At 42.2% G+C, this 24927-nt stretch overlaps 1 protein-coding gene across 1 annotated transcript in view; it reads left to right on the forward strand.

Annotated features, from left to right (window-relative positions):
- Positions 1-24927, forward strand: part of GATAD2B (GATA zinc finger domain containing 2B) — a 64240-nt gene continuing 39313 nt past the window's right edge. The window contains exon 1 of the mRNA XM_067539292.1: positions 1-107. The gene's annotated coding sequence lies outside the window, so the exon portion shown is untranslated. The remainder of the gene's footprint in view (positions 108-24927) is intronic.

Consider the following 24927-nt stretch of genomic DNA (forward strand, 5'->3'; position numbering starts at 1 on the left):
CATTGTTTGTGGTGGTGCCGGCTGCCGCTGGTGTCTGCGGTGCAGCGTCTGCTCCGCCCGCCCGGCCCGGCCTGAGGGAGCGAGCGGGGCCGCCCCTGCCGGCCGAGGTGAGCGGGGCCGGGCCGGGCCGGGCCGGGCCGGGTCGGGTCGGGTGGACGGAAAGGGGGAGGGGCGGGCGGCCTAGTCCGGCGGGGCGGGGCGGGGCTGGACTGACCGGGCCGGGCCGGGCCGGGCCAGGCCATCCCTGGGGGGAGGGGCAGACGGTGGCTTCGGGAAGAGACGGGGGGGGGCGGCTCCCCCGAGTGCGGGGGCTCGGCGGGGGGCAGTGGCAGTGGGTCTGTCTGGCGTGGGGGGAAGGGAGGGGCTCCCGAGTCCCTTCCGGCGGGGCGCGGCGCGGCGCGGCGGGGGTTGTGCCTGGCTCGCGGTGATGGGGGGGGGGGGCGAAGGGGGCCCGGCTCCCCGGGGCAGGAGAGTGACGGGGCTGCCCCCCCGCTGAGGACCGGAGTGGGAGCATCTGCCCCGCCCCCACCTCTCCCCGCACACCCCGGGGCAGGGCCCCCCCAGCATCGCCTTCCGAGGCGGGGGGGTGCCGGGCCCCCGCTCTGCACTGTTGCCATGGAGCCTCCCCGGCGGGCCGCGTGTGTGAGCCCGGCAGTCCCCCTCTCCCGGGACCGCCAGTTGTCATGGCTCGGCTCGGCTCGGCTCGGCTCGCAGTGAGGCCGTGTGACATGGGGGGGGGGGGCTGCCCGTGCTTCCCCTTCCTGGGAACGTGCTTCTCAGTCTCTCCTTCGCCTCCTCCTGTCCCATGCAGTGGGTCTTGGAGAACAGTCATCATTTTTCGCTTCCTCCCGTTGCATTTCCTTTTGGCCTCCCTCTACTCCTCTGTGTGTGTGTGTGTGTGTGTGTGTCTTGAATTCCACCCCCTCCTTGGAAATCTAGGTTCTTCTGCCTTCCTGACAGTTTCACCATCCTCTCCCTCCCTCCCAGTGCTGTTTCTCCACATGGAAAGTGGGAGGGGAGAAGGTATTTGCCAAGAACACCTCCACACACATGCTTTCATGTGGTGCATTGGACAGAAAGCCCAGTAATTGCCTTTTCTCCTCCTCTACCTGGGCATTGCTGCCTCCCATGTGGGTGGTACAAGTAATGTCCATGGCTCTTATCTGAGGAGGGTGCATTGAGCTCTTGTTGGCTTCATTCAGAGGTCTTTCTCGGGTAGGCTGGATTTTAGAAAGCCCTGAAAGACTCCCCTTCCCAGGAAATGCAGACACATGCTCATCCTCAGCATTGGAAATTTGCCGTGCTGGTACAGCTCCTCTCCTCTAGCTTGATCTCCTAGGCGAGGACATTTTATTTGCAAGCAGTTTAAACCCCACAATGGCCCTTCCTATGCACCCTGTCTAAAACAAAAAGTTTTGGCTTTGGGCAGTGGAGGTGGTAATGTTTTGGGGAGGGGGAATTTAGAAGAAAATGGGGAAGGGAGAGGCATCCTACACATGCTGGCTGAGTGATCTGCAGTTTTGCATTCTACTTGCTTAGCATACCCCTTAGAATTTTTAGAGCCTCACTTGGATATTGACAGCCTGGGGGTGGGTGTGGGAGGGACTGTGCCCTTGTTGAAGATGATGTGGGAGGTTTTGACTCTTATTTTGCAGCAGTTCTGGAGGGTGGCTGCAACAAACAAACAGTTAGAAAAGGCAATGATTTTTAAGGATCATACATGATACATGGCTGATTGCAGGCAAATGAGTCTATTCTTTCCTCTAACTGTGCAGGGAGCAAAGGGCGGATGGAGCTCTCTATCTGTCTAGGTGTGTTGGATAGGATCCCTTCTCTTTGAAAACCTGTTTATCCAAATCAGTTTTTCCTCCCGTGTTCTGTTCATGTGAATATTAGGTTTTATTTTAAAGGGGCAATGTGCTCCTGGAGTCCTTGGCATTAGTGGTCAAGAGTATTTCAGTTCAAGCATCTTCCTGTAGATGTTGGTCTTGAGCTTCTTTTAACCTGGTGGCAAAGGGCGCTGCTTGTACCATAGGAACAACGATGTTTGGGTCCTATCCGTCCTCGGGTCAAAACCATAGCTGCAATGCGTGTAAATATGGTTGTAGCACATTGACCTAGCACAGTTCAGGTCCTGTCATGGACAGCTGTGTAAAGGGAACCTTTGTGTGTCTGTGAGCTTTGATTCAGGCACATGTTTGGGATTGTTTGCATTCCTTGGCTCCTGGCTGGTGAGAGGTGCTAATCATCAGGTAACAGAGAATGGAGGCCCTAGGAGTTCAAAAGGTCTCTTTGGACTGATGATCTGGTTTCTGGCTAGCTAAGGTCTTCAAAACCAGGTGGAACCTCTGCTTTCCTGGTCACGTGGTTGTAAGAAACTGAATGTGACAAGCTGCTGACAGGGAGCATCCATCTTTATGATACTGTGGTTTGCTTTTACCTAGTATAGTCTGACTTCCTGTTTAGCTGTCTAAATGGTATCTGTGAATTCTGATATTTGACTTGGAGCAACTGGTATTTTGTTCGGCTCTAGATTGCTCAGACAAAAGAGCTGTGGCTCTTCATGTCTCCACTTAAACACTGTTAGGAGCGAGAGGAGGAAATATGATTAATGGAATGAATTAAACTTAGGAGCTCTTGGAAGTGTCTTTGCCTTTTTGTATTTATGCCAATGTTTTCTGCTGGAGGGGAGACGGTGCTTGGGATGAGCTATTTAGAAAATGCTCAGGGTTCAGGAAGTGTGTTTTCTTGAAGCATTCTCTCGATTTAGGTAATTTGCTTTACAATTAAAAAAAACTTGAAGTTTAAAAATCAACAACCCAAAACCTTACCCTTCTCATTATTTACAGTTCCTTTTGTTTTTCCTCTTGGTTGCTTACTGGATGAGATGGACAAATTTACAGGGTGGCGGGTTAGGCTAAGCCTTCTCTAAACCTTTGAAGCTGTTTCTTTTTAGAAGCCCAGTTTGTGAGAAATGTAAACCTTTGTCTAGCAAGCAGCCCCTCTGCTCCCAGGCTGGGAAGAACCCGAAGTAAGATGGGTCTTGGGTCAGCCTAAGTCATGGACTCGCTGTGGCTGGATGAAGAGCAGTGTTTAAATGGTAACTGCCGTCACAATTTCTTTTTGGTTTTGTTTTTAAAAGTTCATGCTTCCAACAGCCTGGCAGAGGATGACTTTAATATATTAACACGCACACAGGCAGCTGTTTCAAAAAGTACTGTTCTACTTTAGGAGTTGCTAGGTGCCGTTTAAAGCTGCTCTTATATAATAAGTATTGAACTTGAAGCTCTGCGTCATGTTCATATTGAAGAACAACAGCAAAATATTTTCTGTTGAAGGAAAAAAAACTGGCTATAAATCTAATCCCAGTGTAAAGCTATCCATCTCTTGCTCACAGAAATTCAACCTATCAGACAATGCCACATGTAGTTGCAGTTTTAGAGCATTAATCCACAGAAAAATGCATAAGAAACTTCTACTTTTGCACATAGCTACAGTATGTTTTCTTGGGTCGAAACCTTGCTGGTACATCTGTGTGTTCACTTGAAGTGTGTGTGTAGCTCAAGGTTCCATTGGCTTCCTTTAATATTATAAGTCTCTCATCACTTCCAGCAATCCCCCTGTAGAAGGCACAGATTTCTGGTTACATCAAAAACAACATAAGGAACAATCATGCTCTTGTATGTTTGCGCCTCTATCTCAGGTTAGTTCAGAGGAGCCCAAGGTAAGAGTGCTGGCATTTCATTCTGAATAATTTCCGTTGCATATATATTGCATAATGTATCTGCACAGTGTAGCCTTTTGAAACATGCAGTATGATGTCTTGCCATTCTACAAATGTTCTTAGTTTACATCTGCTTGGTGTGATATACCAAACAATGGCTCTTGGAAAATAAGATGTTATATTGTTTCCTGTATTTCTTGCATTCACTATTATGTGTGTAACTGTAAATTGTTACTCTCAATCAGTTTTTACACATCAGTATAGTAGTTCGGGATAATTTGGCAATTAAAAAAACAAACCCCTGTGATGAATTCTCTCCTTGCTAGCACACACTAAACCTTTTATTGCTGAAGTGTGAGATGAGGCAGTAAGAGAGCCTGAGAGTCAGTTTCTGTAACACTGGAATGATGGGGTAGTTCTGTATGGGTATTTCTATACTAGACTCTGTTTTGAGAAAGTCTCACTATTGTTAATACCACTGCAGTTTAACTGGAGGGGGATGGTTCCAGGTGACCAGTGGCATTTGAACCGTTGTGTGAACCTGCTGAAAGGAGCTCTGCAAGGAACAAGTAGTGAAAATGCATGGAGCTGTGCTGGTCTCAGCAACAGTGACACACTTTTCAGTGGAAAAAGGCTGGAATATTGTGCAAGAGCCGGCAGGCTTGGCACAGTGTGTACTCACTTGAAGAAGTGGAGTTGCCATGCTTATCTGAGTGGTGTTTTTTAAAAAAAAAATTAAGGAACATCATTATTTTGAAAATGGCATCTTAAAGCACTTGTACAATGTGTGGCGTCTGAAATATTTCAGAGTTCTTAAATCCATATGATTTGAGTCTGGTTTTTGGAGCTTGCCAAGGTATTGCTGTGGAATTAGACAACATGCATTACTAGTGTCCTCCAGTCATCTAAGCTTGCACAGTGCTGTTGGGGTGGACTGCCATATTTTTACAGTGACAACACTATTTCCGGAGCAGTGATGTCTCTATAGGAAAGCTGTTTTACTGCTGCTGGCCTGGGCTCCTCTCTTCTTGCTCTCCCTGAGTGTCTGGTGTAATTGAACTCCTGCCCCACCTTCTTGCTTTTGACACACTGGAAGCAGAAGAGTAAGGTTTCAACTCTGTCAGTGAGTCTGGGCCAGGAGAAACAAAAACTTCATTTCCGGAGAGATGCTGGTGGCCCACTGAGACAGCAAATCTTCCAGCCTCCATTCCATCTTTTGCACAGAAGGTAGAAAATCTTTAGGGACATGGAATGTTTCTTTTTCTTATGCTGTGGAGATTAATGAACATAATGTTTAGTTAACCTAAAACAGAGCTATGTACTTGGTGGTAGTTCTGGTGCTTTCTAGCTATTTTAAAAATAGCCCAGGGCAATACTAACTCCCTCCCCCCACCCCAGCATTCCATACTTAATAGAACATACCAAAGGTGTTACTTGTGTAGGGGACACATGAGCTGGGAAGTGCATTTTAACACACTTCTTCAAAATGTGAGCTCCAGACACTACTGTATTCTAAGTACAGCAGATTTGACTTTGACAAATACTTGCCTCTGTTAATGAAGCAGGGGATACAGATTGCATCGACATTGTCATGACATGCATATCTAAGCTCCAATCCTGTGTACGACTTTACTCACATAAGCAATTCCATTAACTTCAATGAGACAATGTACATTAGTAAAATTATGCATGTGTTTAAATGTTTGTAAGATTGGGATCTTTACTCTGATGGAGATACATGTGAGGTCATTGAGAAGAGGAGGCAGGAGGGCTGCTTACAGTTATGCTGGAAGGTTCAGTAAGAATCTTTGCCACGGTCCTGATGTCTTTCCCATGTAGTAAGTAAATAACTCTTTGAAGGCGTTCTTGGTCCTATACCACCTTCCATCAAGATGTCTTAAGACATTCTTCTCCTTCTCATCTCAAAGCATTTTTACAGACATGGGGAGTAGTACAACATTGCCATTCAATCCTGTCCATGGTTTGTATTCTGCTAAGCTCAGCCTAATCATGTCCCTGAGTACAATTTCCTGACATCTAGGTGGTCGGCCTCTAGGTCTGATTGACCTTGGTTGAGTTTGCATTATTTTCTTGGGTATCCTGTCATCTGTTTGTCTTCTACGGTGTCCCCACCATCATCATCTCTTTGATGGCAGCCAATCCTGTACCTTGACTTCACAGCCTATTTCCATTTCAGCTTAATTTGCCTTAAAATCGTTCTCCTTTACACGTGCCACCTTCAGAAGAGCGCTCATCTCTCCTGCTTCCATCCTTCCATTGTCCGTTTCATGTAATACAGCTGCTCCCAGACCTTAGGGTCTGAAGAGCTCTGTGAAGCATGAAAGCTTGTCTCCTCCACCAACAGAAGGTGGTTCAATAAAAGATACTACCTCACCCAGCTTGTCTCTCTCATATACTGGGAGCAACAAGACTACAACACTGAAAATCTTAGCATCTAGTCAGTTAAAACTGGCTGTTCACAAAGTAGTATCTAGAATGTGGCTGAAATCTTTCTGAATTTGAGTAAACATCAGCATTTGGAAATTCAAGCTCCATATAAATGGGAGGGTGCTAAAAGAATAGCTTACAAAGCTTCTGTCTAAAATTAGAATGAAGAATTGTTTTGAAGTGCAAAGGAATCTATGAAGAACCTTAGGGGCCTTTTTCCAAACCAGCCTTAGCAAGTTGAGAGTCAACGCGACCCTTGTCTATCAGTTGTAAGGACAGGTCTAGACTCTCTGGGCAGCCGCATCCATTTTCCTTTAGTTTTCATTGAAGTATTTCACATTTCCAGTGTAAGCTGGTATGGGCAGTTAGGTGGTTTAGTAGTTCATGTATGATGTTGGCTCCTCTGTACTTACCTCATTTTTGGGAGTTGGCACAGTTTTGGGGATAAACCCTATTTTAAATGACATAAGAAAGCAATCCCAGTCCGATTCTAATGATAGTCCTCACTTACAGAATCCACCGGCAGAGTCAATGAGATCTGTCTTGTTCCTCGAAGTTGAAGTACCCTGCAGGGTGACTGAAAGAGTCACAAGGGGGAAAAAAAATACATTAAAAGACCATTAAGGCTGCAACAGAAAACGAAAGCCAAAAGAATTCTTGGTTAGGGATGAAATGAGCTGTGTCTCCGCCAGTACCTCAGCACGACAGGGAGCGCTAAGGAAGGCATGGAAGATGCCCTGTTGCGTGCAGAGATATGGGAGGAGATGTGGTAGATTTCATCCTTAACTCTACCTTTGCTTGCTTTTGTTGGTTTTCATCACAGCAATCCTTTTACTTTTTTTTTTTTTTTTTTTTTTTTTTTTAAAGGCAATGAAAATTTTACACAGGAAATGTGATTGCTGTTCAATATGCAAATGTATTGTACTTTAGGTGGCATAAGATGGTGCTGGTGCATGCTTTCTCTGAGCAGCAGGCTTATTGTCTGAGCTACATGTCAATAACTTGTCCAGTAGATAAGTTAAAACAGCTGAGAGCCATTGTGGACATGTCCTGTTCTGAACATCTTTATAAACAGATTTTCAGGGTTTCAAGCAAATTACATCTGTAGTGCATGCATCCTGTAAGAATGTAATTGATAGTCCAATGGTGATAGAAAGGAGACTGTATGTAGAAATAATATTAAGGGTCCTGGGGAAACTTACTAACTTGTGATGGACCAAAACCACCTGAAACCAGTGAAGCTCTATGCTGTGTGTGTGAATGCGCATGCTCCCCTTCCCACTACTGAAGAGAGGAAGTTTGTTAAATTCTCTGGCCCCAAATTTATTTCTTCTGGGTTTAGATTTTTGAACTCTGTGCAGTTAAAGATCCCCATCATTATGGTACCAAGGCAACAGACTGGAGCTAACATTTGAATCGCCGAATGAACTGTGTGAATGGCTGTGTTGAGTTTCCATAGCAAACCTCAGTGGAATGTATGTAATTCCAAAATACAGAGCCAAATGCAGGCCAGCGCACAATGGCAAATCCCACCCTTTCAGGTGTGAATGCCTTCAAAACTGATAGCAGGAGCCTTGGCCGAGCCATGCTTCACAGACGTAGGCCCTGGAGACAGCTTCCTGTCAGTATGCTAGATCAGGTCTCATCCGCCTGTCTGTTTTAGGTGAATGAGAAATACCTGTGGCCATCATACTGTGGCACCAAACTTCAGTCTCCTTATGCCTTATCAAGAGAATGGAAAGGCCTCATTCTTTCCTGCAGAATGTGCCCAACCAGAGGCCTGTCTGCCATTCAGGAAAATGAGAACTACCTATTATTCTTCCTTCTCCTTCTCATCTCTCAGGGCTCCAATTGTTCTGTCATGTCATATATTAAATATTTTCATAATTAGACTAAAGCGCCTACATTTTTAGTTTGTGCAGATAAAGCATGAAATAGTGCACTCAGTCCAAGTTAATCCGTGCTGTTTTTATTCTGATATTGAGGTATTGCAAAGCCAGAAATAAAAGCGAATATTATGAAATAACTGAGTGTGGGATTTTTAAGAGCCAGAGCCAGTCTAAAAGTCCTACATCTGTCTGAAAAGTCTCTCTACACTTGTTAAAAGGAGGAGCCAAAATTATTGCATCTGAAAGAGATTGGAGAGGACTGGAATTCTTTTTTTCAGTTTGTATATGGTTGGTTTCACTGTTTCCCCTGGTGCAGTCAGTTTCCTGCTGCTTGTCTGGGTTTTAAGCACAGCCACAACAGAGGAGAGAGACGCTTTTGTTTTGAACAGCTATGAAAAGCACACAATTGTGACTTGGGGGTAGGTGGAATATCTGAAACTATTTTAAACTTTAAAACGAATGGTGCCCTCTCCTTTAATCCTTAAATCCAACGAGTAGATGTTTTAGGCTCTGACAGTGCATTCTGATCTATGCTGACCTGCACTCACATGGAAGCCTGTTGAACTCCCTGGCTCTCCATGTGGATGCGGGGATCTGACTGAAGCATATGAGGCCTTAGGTTTCATGAGATGATCTAGCTGTTACAGCATCATAAGTGATCCCATGGCAACATCTAGATAAATGTGGTCACTGTGAAAATTTATTGTAGCATCTTTATTTCCAAACATATCCCAAAGAGGATGGACTACAAGTTGACAGTGAAAGGGAATAGAAAAGCCTTCTCTCCATGCTGTCTCTTTGAGGTGATGGTTTCCGCTATCCAACTGTTAGCCTTTTGGAGCTCTTCAGCATTAGTGAATGAAGAAGGGAAGGATATATGTGACCTTCCGAAGAGAGAGAGAGAGAGAGAGAGAACAGGATTAAACAACAAGCAGACCTTCTAATTTCAGCTTCAGTCTCTCAAGTCCTTTGGACTGGGAGGTGGAAGAATGTTTGTGAGCCGTGAAATCTGTTCAGATGGATATGCTAGCCTGTGAAGACGAACCCAAATGTGTCTGTTCAAGTTACAGTGGCACTGCTGCAAGGCAAGAGGGCATGTTCTTGCCTAAAATCTAAACTTTTTGCCCCCAAAAAACTATTTAACGTGGAGATGTATGTGCCAGTGTAGTGGGACAGATACTACAACTGTGCTTTATTTTTCTCAGTGTCCGTGAGAACTTTTTCTCATTGACATCTTTGAATGGGCATTTGCTGTGTGTGGAGTAAGCGTGAGATTTTACAATGCAGTAGGCTGGGGGTATTGAATGCGTCATTCAAGGAGTGCGGGGGACATTAAGTGAGGTGGTAACTTGAAATTCTTCAGGAGACAAGATCTTTACTCTGACTAGCCCTTGGTTTTAAGTTTTCTTGTCTTTTTTTCCTTCACTTGACTGCCTAATACTGTTTTGTCTGAGAAGAAAGATAATTCACTTTAATGAATTATAAAACTTGTTTCACTGCAGCGGGTCTTCATTTTTTCCCTTCTTTCTGCAGCAGATTTACTGTTTGAGTAGAATAAAATTAACTTAGATTTAATTCTCCCTTTCAGAAACTCAAACTGTCAGTTTGGAGGATGGGATGACTGTGTGTGTGAGTACTGTACCTGAAAGGCGCACACATTTTGGTGAGCGTGATGTTTTGGAGGGTTCAGGTTTTCTTTCATTTTGCCATTTAAAACAGGCATTGCTTGTGTTCTTATTTGGAAATCTTGTCTTTTTGCTTTCCCATTTAAAGTCAATGGAAGCTGGGTGAATGTATCCAGAAGCAGAAAAGGTCCGTAAAATTTAAAAAACTGTTTAATTGGATGTTTGCAAAATCTTTGGAATATTACACTTCCCATTGTAAATTCTGGCAGTTTTCTTTTCTGTTACTTAATGGATTAAAAAGCTATGTGAAATAGTTAACACCTCTTAGCCTTAACACTACAGTAATTTGGTGTTTAAGCCATTGGGAAATCTTAAGTGACATTTTGTAAGGAGTAACAATGTGATATGTTTGAACCAAATTCCAGTTGTTTCTGTTATACGGCTAAATGAAAGTGCTCTGCATGGCTTTCAGGTGGTGGGGTTGTACCTCCTTAGGCTTTTGTTTAGATCAGAATAGCTGACTTACTCTCCACTTTGTTGACTTTTCTTTTTAAACAGTGTCTGGTAACATTCACTGAGACATCCTGTGACTCTAATGTATTGGTGTAGCTGGATATATGTGCAGGTGAAGATGATTACTCCTGCATTTGAAAAGACATTGTGTATGTTGGCTAAACAGATTTGTTAGGGTTCTGATTTAATGTGAGGTGTAGCTATGCATGTGAGAGTTTCTTGCATACATTTGTAAGGAGTCCGAGAGAGTAATCTTCAGATTTTGTTTGTAAAAGGAAATCTTGAGTGAAAGGAAATCAATCAGACAGATGAAGACTTTCAGGGAGTTTCAAAATGGTTGCTTAGTAATAGTCCCTTGTTGTTGAATAAATCCAAATCTAATGCAATCTCTTCCCCGCTCCCCCCACCCAATGAATCATTCTTAACTTGCTGCTTGTTAAAGTCCCTGATTCTAATTTAATCTTGGAGACTTGACAGTTTTAAATACCTACTAGTGCAATGGGATTGTGAATTGGCATTTCAATCGCTTATTGTTTCAGTCTTCACAGCAGTTTTCAACAAACTAGCAGAAGTATGGAAGAATGTGGCACTGAAATAAGCACAGATACAGTCAGTCACTGGAGTGTATCTGCTTTGAATTCAGGGGCATTGTTTCTAGAATTCTGCTTAGTTTAGTGTGACACTGTATATTTAGTAGCCCTTTAACACATACAGCAAGAGCACATGAGAGGGTGTGTATCCATTACAGTACCTTGCTCTTGAAATAAGAGATACTGAGATATTCTTTTAGGAATGCTTTAACAAAATGTCAGATTCGGAATTTCTGCCCATCTAACTTAGTCTTAAAGTACTTCAGTATGGGTGGGTGTGTGTGTTTTTAAGGCTGAATGTTTCATTGAGGGTTTGGACTCTGGAAAATTGGGTTAAAGTAACGATGGGAGGTCCAGGCACTCACTAGACATCACTGAGGGACTGGTCCTGCAAAGTGCTGAGTATCAAATGGTGGTTCCTGACCTTCCTGTTGGGGTGTTGGAGCCCCCACCTTGTGATCGGTTGGTGGACAGGCTCCCGTCACACCATGTCCTGGCAGATGATGCTGTGATGCCTTGCTTTCTATCTAGTTTCTCTCTCTCTTCTTCTTGGTTTTTTTCCCCCTTTAATATGATTTGATGTTTTTTACTGACCTAGGCTCCCCATACTTTCCTGACCTGGCCTAGAGCTCCACAGGTTGAGAAGTGCTGCAGTAGTAATTGAGGGCACTTGGCACCTCAGAGGATCTGGTCCTAATGACTCATTCTACACTTCAACCTTGGACTCTTCTGGTTCCTGGCACTCAGCTGTTTTCTGTAACCACTGGACACCAGAACCTCCCCTCTCTCTGTGGTGAGGGGTCTCGTGGAGATCAATTATAGAAGACACACAAATTGGGGGAGTGATAAATAATGCAAAGGACAGATGACTGATCGAGTGATCTGGGTCACTTGGTAAACTGGGCTCAAGCAAACAATATGGGTTTTAATTTGTCTCCGTGTAAACGCATACCTCTAAGAACAAAGAATGTTGGCCAAAGTTACAGGATGGGAGGCTATTTTGGGAAACAGTGACTCTGAAAAAGATTTGAGAGCCATGGTGGACAATCTGAACATGAGCTGCCAGTGTGATGCTGCTTGGACAAAAGAGCTAATGTGATCCTGGGATGCATAAACAGGGGAATTTTGAGTAGGAACAGAGAGGTTATTTTATCTCTGTATTCGGCACTGGTGCTACCACTGCTGGAATCCTGTGTCCAGTTCCGGCATCCATAATCCAGGAAGGATGCTGATAAATTGGGGAGGCTTCAGTGAAGAGCCATAAGAATGATTAAAGGATTAGAAAACCTGCTTTACAGTGATACACTCAAAGAGCTCCATCTATTTAGTTTAACAAAGGGAGGGTTAAGGGTTGACTTGAATAGTTCGAAGTATCTACATGGAGAAGAAATATTCAATAATAGGTTCTTCAGTCTGGTAGAGAGAGGCTTATTAACACGATCCAATGGCTGTAAATTGAAGCTTGACAAATTCAGACTGGAAACGAGAGGCACATTTTTAACAGCGAAGATAATTAGCCATTGGAACAATTTAGCAAAGGTTGTGGTGGATTCTCAATTACTGACCATTTTTAATTCAAAATTGGATATTTTATTTAAAAGATCTGCTCTAGGAATTTGGGGGCAGTTCCCTGGCCTCTGTTCTGTATGAGGTCAGACTAGATGATCACAATGATTCCTTCTGGCCTTGGAATCTGTGAAATAGCATAGATGTAAACTAATTTTTCAGTTGGGTAATAGTTATAAAACTATTACTGTGCAGGTAAGATACACTAACACAGACTAGTAACCAGATTCCATTATATTTTCATTTAAGATCTAAATTGTCTTGGATATTAAAAACATCTAGTGGGGCAGCTACCTTTAGCATTACAGTGTAATTGCTGAGGAGATTAACTAGTCCAAGGGCATGTTTAAGCCAATAAATCCTTAATTGCATTTTATTTACTGGGAGACTTCATAACTTCAGGGTGGCTAACACCAGACATAAATTGACCTAAAGTCATCTTGGGGTGGTTCTATTCCAGTTGCGATTTCTTTTTTAGTTTTTCCCATTCCTCTGAAGTGGAAATGTCCTTGAACTACTGAGCAACTTTTTGCTTCCTGTTCTACTCCATTCTGCTTTGGGGGTAACACCCAGTTATTGCATAACCAGTTTCCTTGTGCTGTGATTGGCTCAGAGAATGTTTTGAAGTTATGTTGAATGTGAGTTTGGGCTTCCTGTTTAAAAAATGTTTTTCTCACCTTCCCTATCAAAACTGTGACCCACCTCTGTTGAAAGCCTCTCCAAATGTTTTAGCGTTAATTCTGAACTGTGCAATTATCTTACTGCAAGTATGGACTGTTAATAAACAACAAAAAACAAAAAAAACCACTACCGCAAAACCCCTCTTAAAATAAGAGAGAAGTTACTTCAGGATTTCTGGTCTGGAAGAGAAGACCATTCTCTGACCATTCTCATTCAGCACTGCTGAAGTGAAAGATTTATAACCTAGGAAAAACTCAGTTGAGGAATAAGCAACAGGGGAACAGATGAGCCCTCATGAAATGTACCATTCTCATCCAGGTTGCTTTCATTTAAAAAAAAAAAAAAAAAAAAAAAAAAAAAGCTTTCCAATTCCTTAAAGTGTGATGGTCCTACTGGGTAACCTGCAGGATTCTACCAAACTGTGTCAGCCTTGTTGGGCTAATTCACTGAATCATGGAATTGCTGTGACCTCTTGAAACCTTACATGCAGGGTTTCTTGCTGTGCGTTACTCAAATATGCCTTTAGTAATAGAGCTACATCCCTCTGACTATATGTAGTGCATAGGCTCTCAAGATCTGAGAAGCCTGTTACCTCACTCATATCTAGCAACAAGGTACATGTTTATAGGGAAGAGGAGCACCTACTCTTCTCCTTCAGAGAGCAGTTGGTAGTTGCTGACAACTGTAAGAATGAAAACACTTGCTCTGAAAGATGCATGCAGCCATTATAATGCTTGGTCAAACAATTCACTCAAATATTGCACAGGAAAACAAAGGATCATAAGAGAACAAAGATCATCAGAAATGGCCTATTCCACCACTGGTGGCAAACATGATCATTTTGTGTCAGCCCTGTGGTTTTTTACATTGTCTAACAAAATGCTAGATTGAGTTTAAGATGTCCTTTCTTTGGTGTTGGGAGCCTGCTATTATTGAGATATCCATGACTCTGGTTGTGCCAGGTATCTGGGCTCTGACACTAAACCACTTCATCTAAAAACATAAAATGTAAATAGAGGGAGGGATTCCTGTCTTGTAGGTGGGTGATGCTACATATCCTATCCAGGTTCATCAGCTCAGCCGCCCCCCGAATTTACAATCGATAGCTTCAAGAGGCCTTGGGAGTATTTATTTATGAATGGGATTATGAGATGGGTTGCCGGTGATATCAGAGGACTGAATTTGGTGACCAGACAATTTCTTCCAGACCTATGAGTCAAAACTTGGACTGAACACCAAGAATGAAGTAGCACAAAAACTCAGTAGAGCCCATGTTGCTGTGTATTGGTGATATGAGGTTTAGTTTCTAGGCTGTTGCTTTTAAATTGCATTGTTTGTTGCTTTTCTTATATGCATAATGGGATTTTGTTGCCAGGTAGCTGGTTTTGCTTGTGGAATGCCACCAAACAAGAAGTTCTTAAAAATTACAACGCACACACAATGAGAGTTCAGGAGGGTGAAAAATTAAAATATTGACTATTTTAAAATCAACTAGGCCTTCATTTTAATTAAATCCCTTATTTCCCCCTCTTGTTTGAATATCTCAAAAGGCATCAAATATCCTGTTTGTGGGGAGAGTCAATTCTGTGCTTTCTGTCAACACTAATTTCTCCTAACATGCTTCTAGGTTAAAATAACCTCCTGCCATGTCTCGCCTACTGTAGATGATGGAAGACTTCAACCAAGGGTAAAGTTTGACACAGTGTGAGCCTTCACCCCCAGCTGCCATTTTCCTCATGTCTGTTTTAACCTCCATCCTGTCTGCCTACGTTTAATAGACTTGTCTGGCACTTGTCCCAAATGTTGTGAAGCCCTAGCCACCTTTATCATTTATTTTGGAGCTATGCAATCAGCCCAGCTTACTGGTTTGGTGCGCAGTGTCCAAGTTAGTCTGTACATCTTGGCTTGTCATTGCTTACATGTGCTATGATATATTCCTGGTTTGAAAAAGTGACTGCAACAAATCTTAAATTGTGTGAAATTTGAATTGATTTCCAATAAATCTAAATCAATAACTCAAAGCAATTACACACATACCATCCTTTCCTACCTTTCTGGTCAGCTGTGTGTTTCTCTCCTCAGGTAACTAATAAGAAAGGTAACAGGAAGGCTGGGAAACTATAGACCCCTGTCACTAGCCCATTGAGCTATATAAGGATCTTTTAAAAAGCACAAGTGAAGAGAATGCAGGGACTTCTGGACTTTAATCTCCCAGCAGAGCAAGTGGGATTCAGGAGAGCTTTCTCAGCCATGAATCACCTGAAGATAATGAATCAGGCTCTGGAAAGCATGCTGCATGCAACCAGCCATTGTTACTAGTCTTGTAGACTACGAAAAGGCCTTTGACTAAGTGGAAATAGAAGCAGCCAGAGGAAAGGATCCTAAAATGCATTTCAATGAATAGTCCCGTGACATCTCACCAGTACCTTTTACTTTCTAGTTATAGAGAATTTTCAGAAGTCTTGAACTGGAGGCAGAGGAGGGCATTGGGGTTGATGCAGAGCACATGAGCCACCCCAGTTTGTGGAAAACATTTTTACCTTTGCTGAATTGCTGAGACCTCAAAGCAGTGATTAAAGAGCTAGACACAGATGAGGAATGCAGAGAAGAATAAAAGCACCTTAAAAAATGTTGGCGTAGGAAGATAGCAGGTACTGTTATTGTCGTCTTGGGCCAATTGACACCTACTAGTGCAGACCAGGAAATGAGGTGAAGAGAAGACTGGATTGTGGGGGATATGGGCTAGGAAACAATAGTATCAGAAGTGTAAACAGCCTCTGTTCACTACTGTCCACCACATGGAGAAGAAACTACTGGCTTGGAGCTCCAAGATTGGAAAGATGATGCTCATTGCCCTAGAGAGAAGTAAACCAGTGATTTGGAGCAAGCCAAGGTGAGAAGATGATGGGGAAACTGATAGAAGTGGCCTGACCCTATTTAAATCAAGATGCTTTGCATTTTACAGATTATGCCTGATGACCTCAAGGCTCAGGTACACAGACTGTGAAATCACATGAAATAAAACCTAACTTGACACAAGGCCAACTCATAGAATCTCTCCCAACTGAGCTAGTCACACAGAAGTCTATGGCTGAGACTTGCAAAACTAGGTGCCTACATTGGTTTTTAAAGCCCTGTTCAGGCGCCTGAGTAAAAGCAGCATAGTTTTCAGAGGTGCTGAGCACCTTTAGCTTCCACTGGCTTTTTGGGTTCTCATCACTCCTAAAAATCAGGCCACTTATAGTTAATCATCAAACTTTAAGCACATGGCTTTAAAAGCTTTGGCCATTGTGAGAAGGTAAAGCTTGCAGAATCAGAAGGTCAAACACAGGCTTTGGGAGTGAATTTCAGATATGAGGGCCCTCAACTGAAAACACCTAGTTCCCAGATGGATGAATCAGAGCATCTCAGCTGTAAAATTAAACCTGAGGAGAGGAGGGGCAATCTCTGACCTAATCAGGACTCAAACCATATCGTGTGTTACAGATCAAGGCAAGCATTTATTACTTGGAAATGAATTGGAAGTTTGCACATTCTGTGGGGCACGTGCATGACGCACTTCATGCAAGAAACACTGAGTTAAGCAGCTAGCTTACATTATCTGACATTATTTGAATTTTCTTAGTGATCTTCAAGGGTAGCCACAAAGTGCTCTGTAGGAATTGGTTTAGGAGCAACCAAGGAATGGATGATAGTAACTGAGCATGATCCAAAAGGAAATGTTACAGATGTTGGCAAGTAAATATGGTTGAGAGGAAGCACCCTTGGGCTTCTCTGCTAACCAGGTGGCTTCTGAATTTCTGGCATCCACATGGGGACTCCTAGATTGTGAAACTAGAGGAATGCATGTAAAAAATAAACTTTTCACTTGAGGGAAGAGAAATTGCTGCCACTAACCTACCGGCATGACGTCTAAAGGAACATGCTGACTCTGAGTAGATGAACTCTCATGATCAGAGGCAGTTCTTGGCTAAGCCATCTACACTGAGCTGATGTGTTCCTTCAGAAAACCTCCAGTCCTCAAAGGAGAGTCGTTTCCTTAAATGATACATTTTGAAGAAGCTTACCTTCCATGGACAATACAACAGAGCATGTTTAGGCTCTTCGGTAAAACTGAAGCACTCTGCACAATGCAAACTGCTTGACAACTGTGTTTGGATTCCTTTTTTAGCCTTGGTTTCCTCTTATTCCTTAGCTCCATATAATTTATTCATCCCTCTTTCACTTGTGTATAGTCAGTGCTGGGCCATTTCCTTTCCTTGCTTCTTAAGCTGAGCATCCTTTCATCATTTACAGTTTGTAACATTTTCAGTGTGCACATCCTGAAAAGAATTAGTGGTGTCATCTTATTGGGCTCAAGCAACCACCTCATTAGGTTATAATTCTATGGTAACTACTATGTAATTACAGGCTAATTAGTTATTTCTCCCTTTGTAAACCAAATTGTTCCATGTTATTTAATAAGCCTAACTCAGATGGTACCAATGCTTGGAGTGGCATAGAAACTGTTATAATTACCAGATTCTCTGCACCTCATGGGTTAAGTGTATGATAGTAACTATGTATTATAGATTACATGCTTATTTGTGCGCTGTGTAATAGTTTATTTTTAGAAGAATGGATACTTGGTTCATGCAGAATCTTATAAAAGATGTAATTTGTAAGCCAGTCATATTTATGGTTGCTCCACAAATAAATTAAATGTAGTACTAACACTAATTGCATGCACTAAGTAGCTCCAAATTTACTATGGTTCTCTTGTTAACCTTTGATTATTGTGATTTTGTAACTTGTCACCAAAAATGAAACATCCCATTTGCTAAGATATTTCTGCCATGCATTCACACAATAAACAATTTCTATCCTGTTTCTGCCTGACATATTGGATTCTTAATTTGTGTTTTCTGAACAAAATATAGTGCTAAGTTTGGAAGTAATCTGTTTTATCAGCTTTGGAAAACACTAAAACATTTATTAATGGACTCGATTTTATTAGAATTTAAACACTCTCAAAGAGTCCATTTCTAATAGGTACAAATTAGGGGAGCAGTGGGTTAACCTGTAGTTTTTAGCTGTTTCTAATATTGTATAAGGAGGAGCTTTAATCCTGTTCAGAACAGAATGGATTGAAAATGATATATAATTAAAAGGATATTATCTGTCTAAACATTAGAGACACAAGGTGGATGAGGTAATATCTTTTATCTAATACCTTATCTAGTATCATATATCTTTTATTGGACCAAAGAAGTTTTGTAATATCTTCAGTTGTTTACATTATGCTTGTGTGATGAAAATTAAGTGAGTTTCATTTTCTGGGTGGGTTTTACTTTCAGGTTCTTAACTGTGTAATGTCTGGGTTGTAAATGTGGGGGAGTGTTTGTTTAAAACCTGTCTGCATTAGAAATATTTGCAGAGTTTTTAAAAAATTCGATCAGTCCAGATGTAATAAATATTTGTTATTTTTTAATCTAAATCTCTGGGCCAAATCTGAGTTGCTGTTGTCCTTGCCACTTTCTAGAAGAACTGCACTATACACAAAACGATTAGAACATAATCTGATTCCTGAACTAAATCTCAAGCGGTCATGGCCACACTTCTAAAACTCACAAGGGTATCTTAATTTGTTGTGTATTGGTGCACAATATAATGGTTGAAAACTTCACTGGGGATTGCTACAAACACGGTTGATGTGCATATCCTTATTGTCATCTTGCTTGTGAGGTTCAAGGTCATATGGAGATACTTCATATGAAAGTTGTACAGAACATTTTATCTAATGTAGCAAGTTTACTTGAAACAAAAAAGGCAAAACAGGAAATAGGGGCACAAGCTCAGTGTTTGCAAATTTTAAATAAAATTGTATGTGTATAATGTATGTAGGCACTTAGTGCTGAGGCAGTCAATATTGGGATGCAAGCTGTATGTGAATTTCATAATTCAGCTAATCAGCAAGAGAACTGCTGTATTTCTTTGAGAATTGATCAGAAGCCTGTCTCTGCGGGTGTGGGTATTTGATGTTCAGAGGCATGTGAACTGGAGTGTGAGCAGCAGTCTCTCTAGAGGATAGAGCAGGGGTTTGGGACTCCTGGGTTTTCTTCCTTGCTCTTCTACTGACTCCCTGACCTTAGAGAGAGCCACTTAACTGTCTTCCTCATTTTACCTCTCTTGCAGGTGTGAGGTTACATTAGTCTGGATATTGCTTTGAAAATGTAAAGCACTATATAAATGTTAAGAATTCTCCATAGACCTAGTCTATATTTTATAAACATAACAAGTAACTAAAGAGTTAAATATAATGGGCCAAATTCTGCCATTATGTAAGGATGCAGTGCTCAGCCTCTTTAACATCAATGGAAATTGGGTACCTATGTCTGAAGGTAGAATTTGTCTCAGTTAATGTGTCATTTCGTCCAAATGAATTAATGACTTCTGCTTACAACAATGTGGCATCAATGTGAATTCAGAAGACTTCGGGATAACATTTAAGAAAGATCTGCTATTTATTGTCAGTTTGTAATCATCCTAGTCCTATTTGAACTTTTTGGGTATTCTGATAAGATTTCCATAGGCCTCTGTTGTAAATGCAATGTAAGTTAATGCCCTCTTATTACCTAGCATTGCTGAATTCACATCCAGTTCTAGGACAATAGATAGGCTTTGAAGGGCTGAAGCTGCCAGCTGATGTTTGCTAGGAACATCTGTTAAAATCTAGTTTGCTTTGGTTTGTGTTGTTGCCTCATGGTAGCTGACATTTTTGGACGTTCAGTGTATTTTTGCAGCAAATAGGTGTAGAATGTTCTCATCTTAAAAGGATTTAATTCTAGTTAGTGGAAGTGTTTCAGAATGGTCTCAGTGCAGAGTCTCAGAACTGATGGGCATTAATTGGGCTGAAAGAAGTCAGCAGTACTGTTACTGAGAGATTTTGCAGTTATATTCTTGCACTCTGAACAAAATTCTCATAACCTGGAGATTTCCCAGTTACCTCCAATTTCACACTATTCCCTAATAATGGAGCTGCTTTCTTATCTTTGTGCACTAACCAAACCTCCTTTTTCTCTGTCAAATCACTCTTCACAACTTGCATCTGTGACTTTTCCTCTCACAAGTCTCCAGTGCTGTCTGCTTTCACTCTTGCCCCTGATTCTTAGTTGTTAGCTTACATCTGTATAATCTAGATTGAAATTCTCTATGGGGCAGGCACCTTGCCTTCCTGTGTACATGTAAAGTGCTATGTACACATGCTGTGCTATATAGTTTCAGGAATCTATAATTTGAAATTGCATTACTTTGGCACAGTTGTAATGCATCAACATAGGGCTTGAAAAACCTACTTTCCCCGAACAAGTGAATAATTAGGTTGGGTGATGGGGCCTGAATGATACCCTGTCTGCTTTGATGGCTTGAGGAATTCAGGTGTGTCAGCTCCTTGTTACACTATTTGAATGGTGCTCTTCATTGCTGCTGCCCTCCTCCCACTAGTGTATGAAAGTCTGAGTGAGAAAGGGGACAGTGGGAGAGGGCTAAGGAGTGGCTGAGAGCCTGGAGTTAGATGTAGTGTTGAGCAGAGCAGAAGCCCAGTGGAGACAAGAAGACTGGACATACTAGAATGGTACACCGAGCACTGAAGAGCCAACATTGCTGTGGGGAGCAGACCAGAGAGAGATGAGTGGTATTGAGTCCAGATCTTGTCTTCATGGGAATACAGTCAGAGAGGAAACAGCTGGGGGAAGATAAGCTTCCAGGCCCAAGTTCTAAGGGAGGGCCCAACATCTTGCTGCTGGGACCTCAAGTCATGGGGATACCTGATGAGCAGGAGACACTGGGCAGATGGGGTCCCAACTACTGTGGGTCTGGGTCTTTCAGGCCTCAAGTGTAGTGCGTGTCTGACCAGTGGAGGATAAGGTAGAGGAAGCCAAAACCTTTGAGCTCAGCCAGGCTGGGAAGATCTGAGACCAGTCCTCCTGTGGGGATGGACAGCCTGAACATGTCAGACCATCTGGGGATGGACAATTTAGCTAGAGACTTGACAGATGGAGGATGTTCAGGGTGAGGAGCAAGTAGGTTAAATTTCAAACAACTTTATTTTATTTCCCTTGCTCTTGGGAGATACTCCTGAGTAATGTAAGCACATGCACTGTTTTATATCGCTACAGGTAGCAGTCATTTGACGTGGGGTGGGGGGAAGGTTTTCGGGGTATTATGGCCTGAACAATAGATTGAGTGCTAGTAAGCAGTGGATACGTTTTTCAAGCCCTGGTGATGTACGCAGGTATTGGAATATAAGGGCTATTACATGTATATCAGATGGAATGCAGAGTAACATTTTTTGCACAACACCACCTTTCCTACAAAAACATAATGCCTTGGTCAGAAGCTTTGGGTACGTTGTTAGTGTGCTATCAAACCCCAACAAAATATCAGGCATAATCCTAATGGGTAAAGAAATGTTTCTGTGCCCATTTCAGGGATGGACCTGTGATGGAACGATGCGGGTGCTGTGAAGAAGTGGTTTCACTTCTGTTTCGGGTGTGGTGTGCACTGAAGGCGGAATCTGGGTGTGGTGATCTGCCTGGTTTTGGCTGGAATGTGTAGCAGAGCTGTAACTGATCACCTCTGTGAAACACCTGTAACAAACGGACTGTAGGAACAGAGTACTTGCCACTTACAAACAAGTTGCTGGTATTGGAGGGGAAAAATTGAAGGGTTGATGCCTTGATGTCTGACGCCATGATGTCAGAGTTAAGAATGCTACAAAAAACCTCCATCTTTCCTGCGTTGACTGTTCTGTCTCCTAACACCAGGGAGGTAAGCATGTGTTTGGAGAGATGCAGTACAATGAGATTATTGGCTTTCTCTTTCTTATGGATACATCTTTATGAATTGCTTCTCCACGTTGATGGAATGTCCTTAAAATTTGTTTTGGGAACTAAACAGTTAAAATAACATTGGAGGAAATGAGCTCTCATGAATGAAGACAAAGTTTGGCAAGATGCCAGAATCTGCTGAAGGAGTTGGGGGGGCGTGTGGGGGAGAGGCAGCTAACTGACTTTTATACCACAAACGACTTTAAAAAATTAAGAGATAATTCCATGTCCTGAGGTTACAAACCGGCTGCAACTGGTTTTTTTTCCCCTGCCCCCGCTAGGCATCATGGGTAAAAGTAAGCATCCCCCTTTTCTTTTGTTTAATATAACAGTACAGCGCATGATTGGCAGGGAAGTGCCCGTTTTGAGACAGGGTTTCTGCAGGTCCCTAGAGGGGGATGGCACGCGGGGCCGCCCATGTTCTACGGAGAGGGCTTCTCATAAAAAAAAATCTTTCTTTCCCTCCCTCCCCCCTTCTCACTCTACCCTCTCTTCTCTCTCTTTCCCCTTCTTTTCTCTCTCTCTCTCTCTCTCTAATTTTCTTGACAACTAAAGGAGGCATCAGGATATTGTACCTGTAAGTATTCTTTAGACTGTCCTTTTTACCAGACAAAAGGCTCTTTGTGGATTATCGTATCTGCTTTTTCTCTCCTTTAACATGAGTTGGAAGGTTAAATGTAATGTTTTTACATTATATTTGAAGAGAAAACGGCACTGTTGCTTGTGTTTGCTGCTGGAATGATTCCCTCCCCTACCTCCCCAAAAACCTCACCTCTGTTCAGGTTCCTTGTTCATAGTGTGGTGCTCTCGTGGAATTACGAAATGCGACTCTCCTTGATCTAACGCTGCAAGGGAAGGCTTATTTTGAGTATATAAAAAAATTTCTTTTGTCTGTAGTGCTGCTGGTTTGATGTAATAGCTCACCCCCACCCTTTCCATGTCAGCTCCAACCCCGCTCTGTGAATGGAGTCAACCAGCTGACGAGGGTTAGTGCTGGCACAGTGCCAGGGGCTGTGAATCTGTGTGCGTGTGTGTAAGTGTATACAGAGCACAAAGGGAAGGCCTGCAGTCTAGGAAATCACAGGCTATTATATAAGGCAGTCTGCGTCATCTCTGCTTGCTCAGGCTGACGGATGGGGAGTAGAGGTGGAGGAGGATTGTTAAGAGGAAAACTCCCCCTTTGCCCCCTCTATATTTTAAGTGACCGGTTCATTGATGGTGGGTGATGTTTGCAGCCTTGCAGGACCAGTTTCCCCCAACATTCAATTACAGCCACATTCCTTTTGTGGAAAGAAGATGTTTTCCCCTCCTCCCCTTTCCTTTGGGAAAGAGGGGAAGCATCTTATATTTGTCTTGTCTCCCCACATTTTAAATGTATTTTTTGGGGGAGGGGGACGTACAGAGTGCCCTGCTGTATTCAACAGCTGTGGTTGGTGAAGGTCTCTGTTTTAATTTGATGCTATTTTTAATAACTTAGCTTTTCAGGAAGAACACACCTTAAAATGAAATGTCAGATACTAGAGCAAATACTAACATTTTGCTCCTTTTGCTCCTCTTTCTTGGTAGAGTCTGACAAATTGTAGTAGAAATACTTTTTTTTATGCCATCTGCTACACACAGTTGGGTTTGTACCGTACAAAAGTCAAACACATGGCAGCAAAATTATAGAATGTTCTGAGCTTCCAGGCATCTGGACAGTTGCAGTTTTGGGTTCTGGTAGGGGTGGTGTTGTGTTTCATTAACTGTTAACTGCTGTACTAGTGCAGTTCTGGGCATTTTGTTCTACGAGACAGTTGCTATAGAAGTTGTAATTTTACCTTACTGACCACAACAATTTTTTTCCATTCATTTTGTTTATTTGCTTTCTAGATACATTGTACTGCACAGACCCTGAATTTGTGTCGGAGAAATGAGAATTAAGTATGCACATTAATGAATAGAGCTGTCGTAATGTTACCATTTCCTTTATGTGAGTACTTACCTTTGCTCTGATCATTTGGGTCTAAAGAACTGGTTTGTAAGGGAAAACAGTGCAACTGTTTAGTGAGCTTGCGCTGAAATGACTATAAGAATTTATGGTCTGCTGCAATCTAGAGACAGCTCCCTGATTCTATTGAAAACTAGCATTACGGTTTGTCTTTTTAAATGTTATCTTTATCTTATTTTTTATTCTTGCACAATCTGAATTAAATTATTAATAAAAACCTAGTTTAAATCCCTAATTTATGAATGGCTCTTTTCACTTTCAGCATTTGGGATATTTAAGAATATTTATTTGCTTGCAATTTTTCCTTTGTCAAGGAGGATTTAGGATTGTGTATTCCTTTAAAGAAAGATGCATTTTCTACTTATGATAAAACCTACATGATAGGCCTACTTTTCCTCTTTAGTGCATAAAACTCCCCTTGTCCACAAACACTCAGTCACACCACAGTATCTATCTCTTTGCAAGTTACACACTAATGTGAATTGAGTACAATATTCCTTGACAATGTATAATCTGAAGCATCAGGATTCGAAGAGCATCGTGTTTGTTTGGTATCAGTGTTCTTGCAGATCTCTTTTCTGACTGCCTAGCTGTTAAGTCATAATTACCTTTTTAGGTTATTATCCTTTTTATAGTATTGTATGGAAATGCTCATCTTGGGAGCCAGCCATTTTGTGTGTGCTGTGTTGAAATGCATTTTACGACATAGATGTTGGTTTGTATTTAGCATAGATGGAAGTTAAGACATTGTAGCATTGCATATGTCAGGCTCTTTTGAGCCATTAGACAAATGACTTCATGATATTAGCTGTCCCAGCAGGTTCAGAATGAGAAGCCAAAATCTGTGCAAAATCCCTAGTTTACCTATAGGCTTGTTTTATGTTTAAGCGTAAATTGGACTCTTGGAATTCAGACATGCCAAAGTGGCTCTTGGGCAGCAGCATGAGTGGAGGAGAGTCTTAAGGTAAGCAGGACCTCTGCTTTGTTAGGGTATGTAAAGAATTTTCAATACCAGTAAATGATAAAGGATTGATTTA

Source organism: Emydura macquarii, unplaced genomic scaffold (genome assembly GCF_026122565.2).
Source record: "Emydura macquarii macquarii isolate MOO-44397 ecotype Brisbane River unplaced genomic scaffold, CSIRO-AGI_Emac_v2 contig_527, whole genome shotgun sequence".
NCBI lineage: Eukaryota > Metazoa > Chordata > Testudines > Chelidae > Emydura > Emydura macquarii.